The 16,079-nt window shown below is 37.8% G+C and overlaps 1 long non-coding RNA gene across 2 annotated transcripts; it reads right to left on the bottom strand.

Annotated features, from left to right (window-relative positions):
- Positions 1–13,492: 13,492 nt before the first annotated feature.
- LOC120074668 lies at positions 13,493–15,005 on the bottom strand. Of its 2 annotated transcripts, XR_005481038.1 has the most exons (4): positions 14,639–15,005; positions 14,477–14,549; positions 14,323–14,397; positions 13,493–13,570 (listed from the first exon to the last, which is right to left on the bottom strand). It is a non-coding gene; the product is annotated as an uncharacterized LOC120074668 (long non-coding RNA). The 2 variants fall into 2 exon arrangements; XR_005481037.1 differs by lacking the exon at positions 13,493–13,570 and having other exon boundaries at positions 14,268–14,397.
- Positions 15,006–16,079: the final 1,074 nt, after the last annotated feature.

Here is a 16,079-nt window from a genome sequence, read left to right as displayed (position 1 = left end):
CTCGAGGCACCTTTGTTTGCGTCCCCCTACGGATGATATTTGTATGACTCTTTACTCAAACTCTAGAAATGGGTAGGGTTGCTTTAGTTTTTCCCCGATCGGTTTTTTCCTATGGTTGACTCATAAATTTGTCTTGAGGAATGTCCTCCAGTCCCAACATAAAATGCCACTCGAAACATTCAGGAGACATATGAGCATTGGGTACAGGCAAATGAAAAGGCCCGAGTGTATATTTTGGCAAGCCTTTCTAAAATATTGGCCAAAAAGCATGAGCCCATGCTCACTGCACATGAGATCATGGAGTCTTTGTGGGGAATGTTCAGACAACCGTCCGCTCAACTCAAGCAGACACCCTTAAATTCATCTTCAATGCCTGCATGTAAGAGGGGGCCTCTGTTCGAGAACTCGTTCTCAACATAATGGTCCACTTTAATGTGGCTGAGATGAACAGGTCTATCATTGTTGAGGCCAGTCAGGTTAGCTTCATCCTGAAAACTTTTCCTAAAAGTTTCCTACCATTTCGTAGCAATGCTGTTATGAACAGTTGTAACGATAACTTGACCACTTTGTTCAATGAGCTATTGAAAAGCATCTAAAATGTGCTTTTATTACCTTCAAATTTAGTACTGATATTGCTAAGTTTGTTTAGTTTGACGTGGTTTATTGAGTAATTTCAAAAATCTAAGCATCAGGAGCAATTTGTGCGAAAATGATAAAAAAAAACCCGAGGCAAAACTCTAATCTTGCTCAATTACGGGTTGGCTATGGAATTAAAAAGAAACCAATAACCTAAGATCAAGAAAAGAGGTAAATTTGGAAGGCAATTTGGGGGATCCAATGTTGGAAGAATGTTGCAATGCTGCTCCCTGACGCTGTAGACCCGAGAGCAAGTTGGTAGTGTTGCAACACTACGACTTTGACGTGGTTGGCATGATGCCAACGTTGTGACACTGTAAGTATATTATAAATAAGAATGTGAGCCATCAGTGATGCGTTGTAAATTGGGATGCAATTATGGTATGAGTTTACTGTGATGTGTTATGCATTGCACATGCAAGTTTTCTTAATAGGACCTAAGTATAAGCCTTAGTAGGTTTCCTGATAAGTCCAGGGTCGAACATAGGGACTACTGAGTAAATATACGATAGCTACTTTGATTCTCTTGCTGTGGTGAAAAAAAATAAGTTGGATGGTGTTTTGATAAAGAATATTTCCTATGCGACGAAGTTCGAACAAAGAGTTGATGAATTCGAGAGTTACAATGAGTATGCGGTGAACGAGTTGAGAAGGAATTTAGCTAACACTTCCTAAGATTACGTACAAGCTATGCGATCATGCTACCTACAAAGAACAGCATGTCATCTCTCAATGCAAATGCCATAATTCCTATTTCTAGAACGCATGCGGTGTATACAAAAAAGTCGATAGGATTTATGTCTAAGCTTCTATTCTTGTCTATGCGATAATGCATGTGCACACATAAACAAGGTGACCGCATACTATCATATCCTATTTCTATGGTGCATGCGATGTATTAATAGCAATAGAACTTATGTCTAAGTTTCTATCTCTTGCTTATGCAGTTCTAATCTAACTCTCTCAAGCCTAGATTCTAATCTGACTCTCTCAAGCCTAGATTCTAATCTGACTCTCTTCAAGCCTAGATTCTAATCTGACTCTCTCAAGCCTAGATTCTAATTTGACTCTCTCAAGTCTAGATTCTATCTTTAGACTACTCTCTTAAGTATCTCTAAAGGGTGAATGACACATACATAAGATAAGATGATCACATAAAGTGTAAATCTTAGGTCATGCTAGCTAAGTACTTCTCAACCCATTCGAAAATTGAGCAACTCATGCGAAATGTGGAGAGATTGAACATAGATTGAAATGAGAGTTCCATTTTCTATAAATAAAGTGCTGAATACAAAATGACAATGGAATTTAGAGATAAGAAGCTCGGTAAGCAATGTCTTGCTTCCCGTGGCCTTTTACACTGTCTTTTTCACTCCAACTCTATCCAGATGAATATACTTGCTCTCACAAGTGTTGGCTCTCTCTCCCTTTGTAGCGCTTTCCGATAGTCTTTCGATCTGTCCGAGAATGATCTCTCGGCTTCTTCTTCTCCTAGCGCGTCTCCATCTTCTAAATCTAAGTATATACGTGAACAGACTAGCGACTCTCTAACTTGTTCTCTATTCTATATGGCGATCTCCGGTACAATGGTGGCCCTTGGTATTTATAGAGCTCAAGGTGAAGCAGCCTTTCTCTCTAATGATTTCAATGATGGGCGATCATTAAATCTCCTACTCTGATGTACCGATTAATGGTCACCGAAAGTTGAGTGTACTTTCTACAGTGTGGCTTTAACAACTTGTCAACTAAATTCGGATCCGACCGTCATCAGCTTTCCATCCCATCATGATTTATTATGTTATCACCTTGATGCGCAGTCTTAATGTGGCCACCTTCTTGAGCAACTTCTCACATTCGCATACGATCGCATGACTTTGCGATCGCAATTTTTCAAGCGTGCGGGCGTCTAATTCCTTGGATCGCAATTTTATTTCCGCCAATGCATTTTTCCTGTACAAAATAAGTAAATTAACTAATTTTATGCGATGGGCGCATGTGATCGCAATTTTCTCAGTTTAACACTTTTAGACATGATATTGTTATTTTTACTGTCACATTTTCTCATTATTTTACTTATTTGAGATATAATAACGTGTATTTCTTGTTATGCGTTGCACATGCAAGTTTTTCTAATAAGATCCAAGTATAAGCCTCACTAGGTTTCCTAGTAAGTCCAGGGTCAAACATAGGGACTACTGAGTAAATATGCGACAGTTAATTTGATTCTCTTGCGGTGGTGAAAACAAATAAGTTGAATGGTGTTTTGATTAAGAATATTTCCTATGCGACAGAGTTCGAACAAAGAGTTGATGAAATCGAAAGTTACAATGAGTATGCGATGAACGGGTTGAGAAGGGGTTTAGATAACACTTCCTAAGATTATGCACAACTTATGCGATCATGCTACACAAAAGTAACAGCATGTCATCTCTCAATGCAAATGCCATAACTTCTATTTCTAGGATGCATGTGATGTATACGAAAAAGTCAATAAGACTTATGTTTAAGCTTCTATTCTTGTCTATGCGATGATGCATGATGCACATATAAAACAAGGTGACCATATACTATCATATCCAATTTCTAGGGTGCATGCGATGTATAAATAGTGATAGAACTTATGTCTAAGTTTCTATTTCTTACTTATGCGGTTCTAACTTGACTCTCTCAAGCTTAGATTCTAATCTGACTCTCTCAAGTTTAGATTCTATCTTTAGACTACTCTCTCAAGTATCTCTAAAGGGTGAATGACGCATACATAAAACAAGATGATTGCATAAAATGTAAATCTTAGGTCATGCTAGCTAAGTACTTCTCAACCCATTCGGAAATTTAGCTACTCATGCGAAGTATGGAGAGATTGAACATAGTTTGAAATGAGATTTCCATTTTCTATAAATAAAATACAGAATATAGAATAACAATGGAATGTAGAGATAAGAAGCCCGGTAGCAATGTCTTGCTTCCCGTGGCCTTTTACACTGTCTTTTTCACTCCAACTCTGTCCAGATGAATATTCTTACTTTCGCGAGTGATGGCCCTGTCTCCCTTTGTATCGTTTTCTGGCAGTCTCTCGAGTTGTCTGGGAATGATCTCTCAGCTTCTTCGTCTCCTAGCTCCTCTCTGTCTTCTAAATCTAAGTATGTACGTGAATAGACTAGTGACTCTCTAACTTATATCTCTATATATATCTGGCGATCCCCAATACAACGGTGGCCTTTGGTATTTATAGAGCTCAAGGTGAAGCAGTTTTTCTCTCTAATGATTGAAATGATGGGCGGTCATTAAATCTCCTACTCTGATGCGCCGATTAATGGTCATCGAAAGTTGAGTGTACTTGCTATAGTGAGGCTTTAATGGCTTGTCAACTAAATTCAGATTCGACCATCATCAACTTTCCGTCCCATCATGATTTATTAAGTTGTCACCTTGATGCGCAGTCTTTATGCGGCCACCTTATTGAGTAACTTCTCACGATCACATACGATCGCATGACCTTACGATGGCAATCTTTCAAGTGCGTGGACGCCTAATTCCTTGGATCGCAATTTTACTTACGCCAACGCATTTTTCCTGCACAAAATAAGTAAATTAACTGCTTTTATGATGGGAGCATGCGATCGAAATTTTCTCAGTTTAACACTTTTGGACATGATATTGTTTATTTTTACCGTCGCATTCTCTTATTGTTTTACTTATTTGAGCCATAATAACGTGTATTTCTACCCGTTATCACACTCAAATTTAAAGAAATGCTTGTCCTCAACCATAAACTAAAGATTTCTTTAAAGAGTGAATCGCTTTTACCCTACCTAGATTTCTCAAGGTGCCTTATTCAGATTTCATGAACCAACGCCTTCTTAATTTCTATCCTGGTCTCTTCCTAAAATATTTCTAATCTTTAGGGATCGCAAGTTTAACTTTCAAAAAATCTTTACTCGTTTCTAGGGCATCACATGATTTATTTCAATATTTTCTCCAGCTGGGGTGTTTCTAAGTGATTTTTGCCTTTGCGCGATTTAGATATTCCTTTTGTGATCTTGCGCTGATCCAAGTGCCTAGCCTTCGTTTTGGCTTGTCCCCACGGGTATCATGCGAGCATCCAACTACAAGCAAGACACTCTTTCTCAGTTTAAACTCATGCCCATTTCATTTGACAGCGGAGTTGCAATCACTTGATTTATGTGTTGATCACGATTCTTACCTTCGTTTTGGCTTGCCTCCACGGGTGTCATGCAGACATCCAACTACGAGTAGGATCCGATCTCAACGTTATAATTTTATTTTATTTTTTTTGTCAAATCTCTAAAAGTAGCAAGGTTGAAAACAAATACTAGCACCCCCAAATTTATACACGAAAATGTCCTCATTGCTGATAGACTGAAATAACTCATGTGATGCTCTTAGGAAATTTCATAAAAATCGTTTTGAAAGAAAGTTGGTGGACCGCTAACTTTTAGAAATGTTTCATGAATTGACCGTCCAGAAATTAAGTTGACTCTAGTACATGCGGTCAGAAATAAAGGCATGAGTTTCATCATTGAAATCATAATTGGTATAGGGAAGAATGCGGTGACTAAATAAAGTAATCAAAATTTAATGATTGCGACAAACTAAAGAGGATGCGATAATAAAATTTTAGCGATATTAAAATGAGATGCAGGAAGTGCAAAATTGGAATAAAAGAGTCAAAGAAAGATACAACCCCCAAATTTGCTCTGTTGTCCACATCATCTGTGATCGCATCCTTGCTTGTAGTGGGCCGATTCCTCGATTGCAATGGGCTGATCGATCTGGTCCGTGTTTTGAGGTTATCGCGTAGCTCCACCACAATCATTCACTACGATCTTTGCTAAATATTAAGAGGGTAAAAAGTATGAAAGACAGAGTTGATAATTCTAAAGAGTAGTGGTTGTACAAAAAGGTAAAGTAAGTTCATGAAATAAAGATAACAAAAGGATACTTCAAAAATTACGTCCCTGATGAGTATGTATCGCATATTAGCGCAGGGACTGCTCATTTCTTCTTCAGTCAAGATTCCTCAGGTCCACGGAGGTTTTCTCGCGATGAAAGTCTCCTCTGTGATACATCTTGATTCTTTGCCCGTTGACCTTGAATGCACTGGTCCCTTCTTCATTAGTTAATTCGACCACACCGTGCAGGAATACTTCTTTAATATAAATGGTCCAGACCAGCGTGACTTTAATTTTCTGGGAAAGAGTCGTAGCCTAGAGTTGAATAGCAAGACAATCTGTCCAACCTGGAGATTCTTTTCGCATAGTCGTTTGTCATGCAAACATTTTGCATGTTACTTATAGATCTTGGCATTTTCATATGCTTGAATTCTCCATCCGTCTAGCTCAAGCAATTGAAGTTTTCTTTCCTCCCTTGTAGTCTTCAAATCAAAATTGAGCTTCTTCACTGCCCACAATGCCTTGTGCTCTAATTCCGGCGGTAAGTGACATGCCTTCCCAAACACCAGCTCGTATGGGGACATGTTTATAGGTGTTTTATAGGTGGTCATATATGCCCACAAGGCATCGTCAAGCTTCATGGCCCAATCTTGGCGTGAAGGAATCACCACCTTTTCTAGGATCAGTTTGATTTCCCTATTAGACACCTCGGCTTGGCCGTTTGTCCGTGGATGATATGCTATGGCGACCTTATGGTGGATATTATACTTGAGCAGTAGTTTGTTGATGACGCCATTGACAAAGTGGGAGCCTTCATCATTTATTATGGCACTTGGGGTGCCAAAACGAGTGAAGATGTTTCTTCGCAAGAATCTAAAGACTGTCGTCGCATCTTTTGCAACGCATGATACCGCATCAACCCACTTGGAGACATAATCGACAACCAATAGAATGTACTTGTGACCATTTGATGGTGGAAATGGTCCCATGAAGTCTATGCCCCACACATCGAAAATTTCTAATTCTAATATAATGTTCATCGGCATCGCATTCTTCCATGAAATGTCTCCCGTGCGTTGACACTTGTCGCATTTCATAGAATAGTCTTGCGCATCTTTGAATAGAGTTGGCCAGTAGTATCTGCTTTGTAACACTTTTGCTATTGTGCGTTGACCTCCGAAGTGTCCACCATAAGGTGAGTCATGGCATTAGGAAAGTATGTGCTGATAAGCAGTCTCTGGCACATATAGTCGCAATATCTGGTCTGACCCCCTCTTGTAAAGATTCGGTTCGTCCCAATAGTAGGATTTACATTCATGCATAAGCCGCCTCTTTTGGTGGGCTATGTAATTCTCCAAAAATTGCTCATAGACCAAGTAATTGACAACATCTGCGTACCATGATAATTCTTCAAGTTTGAATAGTTGTTCATCTGGAAAGGTTTCGTTCACCTCCGACTGAATGCGGTCTACTTCCAGATTCTCTAATTTCGATAGGTGGTCCGCAACCTAGTTTTCCATCCCCTTGCGATCAATTATTTCCATGTAGAATTCTTGGAGGAGGAGCACCCATCGGATTAGCCTCGGCTTTGCATCTTTTTTTGTCATTAAGTATTTTATTGCCAAGTGGTCGGTGTGAACTATCATTTTGGATCCTAGTAAATAAGCTCTGAATTTTTCCAGCGCAAAGATCACCGCAAGAAGCTCATTTTCTGTCATAGTGTAGTTTGCTTGGGTAGGGTTCAATGTTCTACTCGCATATGCCATGGGGTGTAGCATTGTTTTTTTCTTCTATGCTAACACTTCCCCCATCGCATAACCGCTAGCATCGCGCATTAGCTCGAATGGCTTTGTCCAGTCAGGTGCGATCAAAACAGGTGTGGTAATTAATGCATTCTTCAGTATTTTGAATGCGTTGAGGCATTGTGAATCAAAGTCAAACATTCTGTCAGCCTCTAGCAACACACTCAATAGTCGACCTATCTTCGAAAAGTCCTTCACACGACGGTAGAATCTTGCATGTCCTAGGAAACTCTTTACAGCCTTCACATTTTCTAGAAGTCGAAGCTTTTCAATGGCCTCAATTTTTGCTTTATCCACCTCCAGCCCTTCCTTGGAAACCTTGTGCCCGAGTACATTTCCTTCGTTCACTATGAGGGCACTTCTCCCAATTCAGCACAAGATTTGTCTCTTCGTATCTCCTCAATATCTTCTCTAAGTTGCTTAGACAGACTTCATATGTTTGCCATAAAATGAGAAGTCGTCCATAAAAATTTTCACTGAATCCTCAAGCTACTCGGAGAAGATAGCCATCATGCACCTCTGAAACGTGTTCGACACATTACATAATCCGCATGGTATGCAGCAAAAAGCAAACGTTTCGTATGGGAAGGTGAATGTGGTCTTTTCTTGGTCTTCAGGAGCAATCATTATTTGGTTGAGCTTGCGGTAGTCCATGCAAATCCGCCAGCCAGCGACAGTCCTCATTGGTATTAATTCATTTGCGTTTGGGACTACCGTTATTCCTCCTTTCTTGGGCACGCATTGCACGGGGCTGACCCACGTGCTATCGACGATTGGGTATATGATGCCTTCGTCCAACCATATAATTATCTCCTTTTTCACAACCTTCTTCATCGTAGGGTTCAGTCTGTGTTGAGGTTCATAGACCCTTTTTGGTTTTCTTCGAGACGTATGTTATGCATTCAGTATGTTGGGCTAATTCCTCTTATATTGTCTAACGTCCACCCAATTGCTTTTATGTACTTCTTCGGGATGCTCAGCAACGCATTTTCTTGTTCTTCTTGTAACGTAGAGGAAATTATCACTGGCAAGGTTTCATTTTGCCCAAGGAAAACATACTTCAGATGACTTAGCAGAGTTTTCATTTCCACAGGAGGTGGTTGTTCTAAGGAAGACTTTTGTGTTTTTCTCTCTTCATTCAAATTCAATTTTTCTTCTTTGTTTGTTGTTTCTGTGATCACATTGCAGGTTTCTACGGATGCAATCGCATCCTCTCTTTCATCTTCTTCTTCGGACTCCACTTCTTCATAACGGTGTTCGTTGTCAGAATCATATAGGTCTTCATCTTCTGTATACTTCATGGCTTTGATGATGTTAAACCTGATCTTTTTCCCATTTATACTTATCGTGATCTCTCCCTTGTACACATCAATTTGAGCACGACCAGTAGATAAACATGGTCGTCCCAATATGATGGGCACATCTTTGTTCGCCTCATAGTCAAGAATGATGAAGTCTGCTGGTAAAATAAATTTATCAATTGTGACCAGAACATCCTTCACTTTCTCTTAGGGTGAACTAGGGACCTGTCCGCAAGTTGGAGAGTTACCATCGTGGGTGTCATCTGCCCCACATTCAATTGTTTGAAGATTGAAAGGGGCATTAAATTTATATTGGCCCCAAGGTCGCATAACTCTTGACCGATATAGATCCCGCCAATTGAACAGGGTATCGTGAAGCTTTCTAGGTCACGCATCTTTGGTGGGATTATGGTGTTTGACTTTTGTGTTAAAGCCACCATTGCGAACTTTCCTGTGCTTCTTTTCTTTGACACCATGTCCTTAAAAAATTAGCATATTTTAGCATTTGTTCTATTGCTTCTGTAAACGGGATGTTGATGTGTAGTTGCTTTAACATTTCCATGAAGCGATGATACTGAACTTCATCGTTTTGTTTTTTCTTCAGTCTTTGTGGGAATGGTGGTAGCTATACCTTCACGGTTCCATGTTCCATAGGCTTAGAGGTGGACGCAACTTTCTGTTCCATCGTCTCAGGCTCTTCTAGTTCATTTTGCGTCAACAAGTTCTTGGATTCCATCACAATTGGATTGGTCCTACTTGGTTCCTTATTTTCTTTCACTATCGTCTTTCCACTTTGCAAGGTCACTACTTGGCATTGCTCCTTTCCTGTGTTCCCCAGGTTGCGAGGGAGCTCAGTTGAGCTCGGCAGCATCCCTTGCAGTCTATTTTTCAGCTTTCTCGCAATCTGTCCTATTTGGATTTCGAGATTGCAGATAGAAGTCGCCTGGTTCTGGAGGGTCGTCTCGTTCTTTTCAATGTACTGCTTTAATAGGCTCTCCAGAAAGGAAGATGGCAGTGCTTGCGAGCTGCTGGCTTGATGCTGCGGTTGACCGTTCGTTTGTTAGAAAAATCCTGGTGGTCCTTCTTTCCGTGCCATAGGTTGATAACTTTGTTGTTGTGTATTTTTCCAAGCGAAATTGGGGTGGTTTCTCCATGGGGGTTGTATGTATTAGAGAAAGGGTTGTTCTTTATGAAGTACACTGGCTGCGGGTTCCTTGGACATTCTTCAATCGGATGCGATTCTCCACAAGTAGCACAACTCGTGCTCGTCTGTTTAATTGCGTTGACCTGCCTTCTTTGCGTTCTAGGGTTGTTGATTGCGATGCCCTATAACAGATTAATCATCGCATTCATTTGATTCTGTAGAGTTGCAATGGCCTCATTGTTTGCGTTACCTTCTCAAATTTTTAGCCGTTGATCACTTTCCTGCCAATCTTCGTGATTCTTTGATATGCGATCAAGGATATTTTTCGCCTCGTCATAAGTTTTATCAAGTAGACCACCAGTTGTTGCCGCATTGGCAGCTGTCTGCGATGCAGAGTTTAAACCGTGATAAAATATCTCCATCTGGAGACAGTCTGGTAATTCGTTGTGCAGACAATCTCGCACCAATCTCTTAAACCTTGCCCATGCGTCGCTGAGCGATTCGTCTATTTCCTGTTCAAAGTTTCTAATTAACTTCCTCCTTCTTGCATTCTCTGTAACTTCTCTACAACCTGTTCCCACGAAGTTATCTCCCCTGGTTCGAGGGAATATGCCCATTTCCTTGCTTGATCGCATAATAAAAATAGGAACAACGTTAGTCGAACTTTTTCAGCTGAGATATTCGGGAACACAAAAGTGTTACAGATTTCAATGAAACTCCGGAGATGGGTGTGCGGGTCCTCACCACGCCTCCCTACTCTCTCAACTCATGTAATAAGTGTGGGTGGTTGGTTGGAGTTTTTCTAATTCTTTATAGTGTTTACAGAGATTTAAGGAGGGGTGAATGTTTGCTCTCTAAAAAGAAAAAAACTCCCAAGAATTCCTTTCTGCTCCTCTCAATTTCTTTCCCTCTACCAAAATTCCCAAAGCCCACCACTCCTATGATCCTCATCCCTAAAGAGAATACAAGGGGTTCTAATTGGTGGTGGCCATCTTGGATCGAGAGTTTTGAGTTCGTGGTAATATGTGACCAATTTTGGAGAAAAGGAAATTCAAAGAAGATTGGATCTTCAAAGGTAAGGATTTCTTTCTAAACCCTAATTTCTTTTATGCATGCTGTAAATTTTCTTAATTATGCATATTCTGTATACTGTAAATTTGTGTGATTCTGTGAAAATAAAATTGGAATGATCCCTACGTTTCTGCTCAGGGCCTCCATAGGTTCCTTCAATTGGTATTAGAGCCAGATTTTTTGTTCCTAATTTTTATTGTTCCAAAATTAAATTTTACAGAATTGGTGGGTAGCATTCTGTATTCATGTGATGAATATTATGATGAATGGTTTTCAATTGTTGGATGTTTTTGGAATTGGATTATAGATTTACTGCTTTAATTTACATATTTGGTTTGTAAGAGCCCTTTATTTTTTTGGCATAATTGCAATAGAGTCTGTATATTTAAAGTCTTTGAGTCGCTCGTGATTGTTTGGATGGAATTCTAAAGAATTGAGGCCATTTTTAAAGGAAGATTGATGGATTTTGCTACTGTTTAGTACAATGTCTACTGTACAGTAGTGTTGCAACCCTATGCCCTAGTGTTGCAACGCTGCCAAGGGCGGGCGAATGAAAATTTTCGTAGCACTGCAATGCTAGGTCCCAGCATTGCAACGTTGTGAGATGGTTTTTTTTTTTCGATTCATGTATAGTTCGTTGCTTTTCTAGCTCTTAGTTCATCCGGACGGTTGGTTCAAGGATTCGGGTTCGGATTAGGTGTTGGGCAATCCGGTTCGAACGGTTCAAGGCCCGACTCACTTGTTTCGAACCGGTTGACTATTATTTTTTAATAGTTAGATGTTTTCCAATTAATTAAATTAATATAAGAGTTATATTAATTTAATTAATTGTTTACATATCCAATAATTATTATTTTTAATTATGCATTTGAGGTATGATTCTTATTTATTATTATATGTCATAATGTATGTGATATAGTAAAAATCTCACTATAGGCTATGCATGATTCATGCATCATTTATATTATAAATGTTATAATATATAGCTGCATGATTTTATTTTTATAGCATGTTCATGTATCATATAATATAAATGTTATAGTATATACATGCATTAATAACATATCCATGCATCATTTATATTATAAGAGTTATAATATGTAGTATGTATGTATGGATGGTTGTATGTTATTAATTATTTCATGGCTTTATTATATAAGTGTTATATAAGCTTAGTAATGAAATAGAATTGCATGATGTATGAAACTACTTTGGTAATTTTATAATTGTTGAAATTTTACTATTTCATGCATCATGAATCGTCATGGTACCTTAATTAAATTCAAATTTTAATTAGAAAAGTTATATATATATATATGATAACCAACTTATCATATATGATATACTAAACTATATATTATATCGAATATAATACATAACCTATAGTTTGTATATTGTATCAAATACAATATAATCTATAGTTTAAATTCTCTCAATCAATCATGGTATTTAATATAAATCAAATTTATATTAAATTTAATTATAAGAATCTCATCTATATAATTAGTATTTGAATCATATTCAAATATTTAATTCCTCTCAAAATAAACATTATATTATAATGTATCAAATACATTATATTAATTATATCACATATAATTATCTAAATGAATTATATCATATATAATTAATTCTCGCAATTATTTTGAACAATTCAAATTAATCTAAAATTAATTCTTAATAATCTCAGTTGAGCTACAGATGGGACATTATGAACTTGTAGATTGAAGCTTTACTAGTACTTGAATAATTAATTAAACACTTTCAATTAAATTACTCAACATCAATTAATTTTAATTACCTAAATGGAATCATTAGATTGAAGCAACATGATGTAATTTTAATTAAGGTACCATAACGGTTCATGGAATTTGCATGATGCATGACACTATTTTCTCTCATGATCAATCATGTGGTAAAGGGGAGTTTCACGATTTGTTTCTTCGTCTTCTTCACAGAAGTTTTCCACAGAAGGTTTGTGTGTTTTTTTTTTTCCAGAATCTTTCTCCCAATAAAAACATATCTCTCTCTTCTATATCTTTTTCCCTCTCCCAAAATCAACAGAGCCCACAACTCCTATTAATTCTCAACCCCTGTGGCCATTTGGATTGAGATTTTCTCAATGCCCAGGTATTAAGGATGCCTGGGAATTATATGTCTGGAAATAAGATTACTGGGAATCAAAGATGACTATGTTTGATTGTGCATGAGAAAACAATGCCTGGGAATAGTATGTGTGGAAATTTAAGATAACTATGTTTGGTTGTGTAGGAAATGTTATCAATTTTTCCTGAGAATAAGTAATACATGTGTTTTGTGTTGCATGGGAATATTATTAGATCACCCAAGTAAATGTTATTTTTGTTTAATGTAATGACCCGACCCCCTAGGACTTAGGTAAGGCCGTTACTAAAATAAATGCATGCACAGAATTTAAAACGACGCTCAGTTATTTGAAATAAATGCTAATTAAACAAGAGAAGTTCATAAGCCGTTTATTAAATGCAATTGTTAAAATAGTTAATAGGGTACCCAAAATTCTTAAAGGCTAATCAAAGGCATATAAAAGAAATAATCCTTAGTAATAAATTTTAAACAGTAAAACCAAATAACAAATTTCAAGATGCGGAAGCGAAAAGGTCTAGTTCCAGTAACATGATCACGAATTCCGTTGCACCATTGCCGGTACATCTTTACCTTTTCCTTAAACATCAACATAAGAAAGAATGAGTATGAAATACTCAGTAAGTAACCCTACCACTGGGGTCGGGCTAGGCATCTATGTCATCTAGATACCCGCATATGGCACATAAACATATGGAACAAACAAAAGACTGAGTCCTATCTTATTGTAGTTACGTATGCCCACAAAACTGGTGAATCCCGAAGGAAACACAAAACTGACGAATTTCGAAGGAAACACAAAACTAGTGAATCCCGAAGGAAACACAAAAATGGTGAATCCCGAAGGAAACACAAAGCTGGTGAATCCCGAAGGAAACACAAAACTGATGAATCCCGAAGGAAACACAAACTGGTGAGCATCTAACTAATCAGTGAAGATGTTCACACAATCTCAACATTCTAAGAATCAACATTGTACAATTCTAAAACATACATGAAAATCCTTGATACCATGGCTTCATCACATACACATGATTCTTAACAACATATTATATAACATTCATGTATACCTTACATCATAATTCCACAACATGCAAGTATGCTTCAACTCCAGCAGATCAGACATTGACATATGAAAACACATACTATCACATACTAACGATTAAGTACTTAAGTGTGTATGTAAACAAATCAGAACTCGTGCCAGAATATACTTTGATTCAGGTCATACTGTCAATCAACATGCTAACATTTACCATAACATACACTCATCACGCTAGCATACAACTAAAGCCTGGCCCGTGGACAGTTCCAGTGGTAAGATTACTTACCTCAATCGAAACTTTATGGACAACGAAGCTCCGATGACCAAACTATAACGGCAACTAGAAGTAGCGGCCCTAACACTAAAAACAACTCAAACAATTTCAGTTCAACCATAACAACAACACTTCAGACCCAAGTCCAAAATATTCAAAAACTTACCCAAAGGATGAAGGTCATTTCCAATTTCCCATAACGGTGCTCCCTCTAAATTCCAAGTTTCTCTAAAACTCACCTTTAAATAAAAACCCAACAACTGTGAATCAAAATGACGAAACCTAATGTTAATGGCTAAGAGATCAAACCGAGCTACCACAACCTTACCTAGAACTAGTCCGACTGCAACAAGGAAGACGGCCGACGACGGTTCTGGGTCTGGCGAAGTGTGAAGAAGCGGCAGCTGGTCGAATCTGAGCTGGGAGGTGCGAGGGAACGGCAGTTGGACAGATTTGAGTCGGTGAGGTGCTGTGATTGACGAGGAATCTCTCTCGCGCGGCGGCAGGTTTGATGAGACAGTGAAGGAAGCATGGCGTTCGGATCTGAATGGCGGTGAGGGAGGCGCACGTCGTTCGGAATGGTAGCGAGGGAGACGTGGCGGTGAAAACTGGGCAATTAGGGAAACGGTGTTCGTGGGTTTAGGAGGAAAGAAGAAGAAAAAATTGGGGGGGGTTTTTCCGTTTGAGGAAGAAGAAGGAGAGTATTGGTGGGGGGTTTTTTTTAAAAAAAAAAAGGTAATAATAAATGTAGGATTGATGGGGGTTTTAAAATATAATAATTGATGGGAGTTTTAAAATATAATAATTAAAAAGGAAAGTGTAATTATAATAATTTCTTTCCGTTTCGAAAGGAAAATTAATTCATGCAATAACCTTCACATTGAAATTCAAAATTTAATAATTTTAATTTTTTCGCCAAACTTAAATTCCCGCATTTATATGTGAGATCCAAAATTCCAAAAATACCCTTCGACCAAACAATTATTGAATTACCAAGGATAACGTTACTGAAATTACATTATTATATAAAAAATGTGCGGGATGTTACATTTAAATTGTGTGATCACTTTCAGAATTTTGTGCAATTATAAAGCATATAACTAATAAAAAAAACTTGCCTTAATTGATTTTAAATAATTAATTTGTGCAGTTTTATTTTTATTACGCAATTATTAAAAACAACCTTAAGTAGTTGCACTATATTTTATTCCAAAAATCAAATATAACCGATATCAAAGTATAAATACTAAACTTAGACAAAATAAGCATTTATATTATGTCAATATTCATAGTTACAAACAAGAGTACAATGCAACATTCATTCAAAATGAAGATACTTAGCAAGCACTAACATGCTAGCTCAAAATAAAGAGTACACGTCATTTGATAAGGGTGCCAATATATATATATATATATGTTCAAAATAAAGAATAGGGAAGAGAAGAACAACAAGATTACGTGGAAACCCTAGTGCAGGGAGAAAAACCACGGTATAAAGCCTTTTCTTATTTGTTTTAAAACTGATACACTAAATACAAGGACACACTGTATAAATAGACAGTAGGAAATCCTAGGAGTCTTACACAATTACATAAATGCCCCTAGGTTAAAAACCTTATTTCCAACACTCCCCCTCAAGTTGGTGCATAGATATCAACAAGCCCCAACTTGCTTACACAATAATTAAAATTTTGTCTCAATAACCTTTTTATAAGTACATCAGCAACTTGTTGATTCGAAGGAATATAAGGGATGCATATGTTTCCACT

Source organism: Benincasa hispida, chromosome 3, assembly GCF_009727055.1.
Source record: "Benincasa hispida cultivar B227 chromosome 3, ASM972705v1, whole genome shotgun sequence".
NCBI lineage: Eukaryota > Viridiplantae > Streptophyta > Magnoliopsida > Cucurbitales > Cucurbitaceae > Benincasa > Benincasa hispida.
The sequence above is the reverse complement of the archived record's forward strand: the minus strand, read 5'-3'. Positions and strand labels throughout refer to the sequence as shown.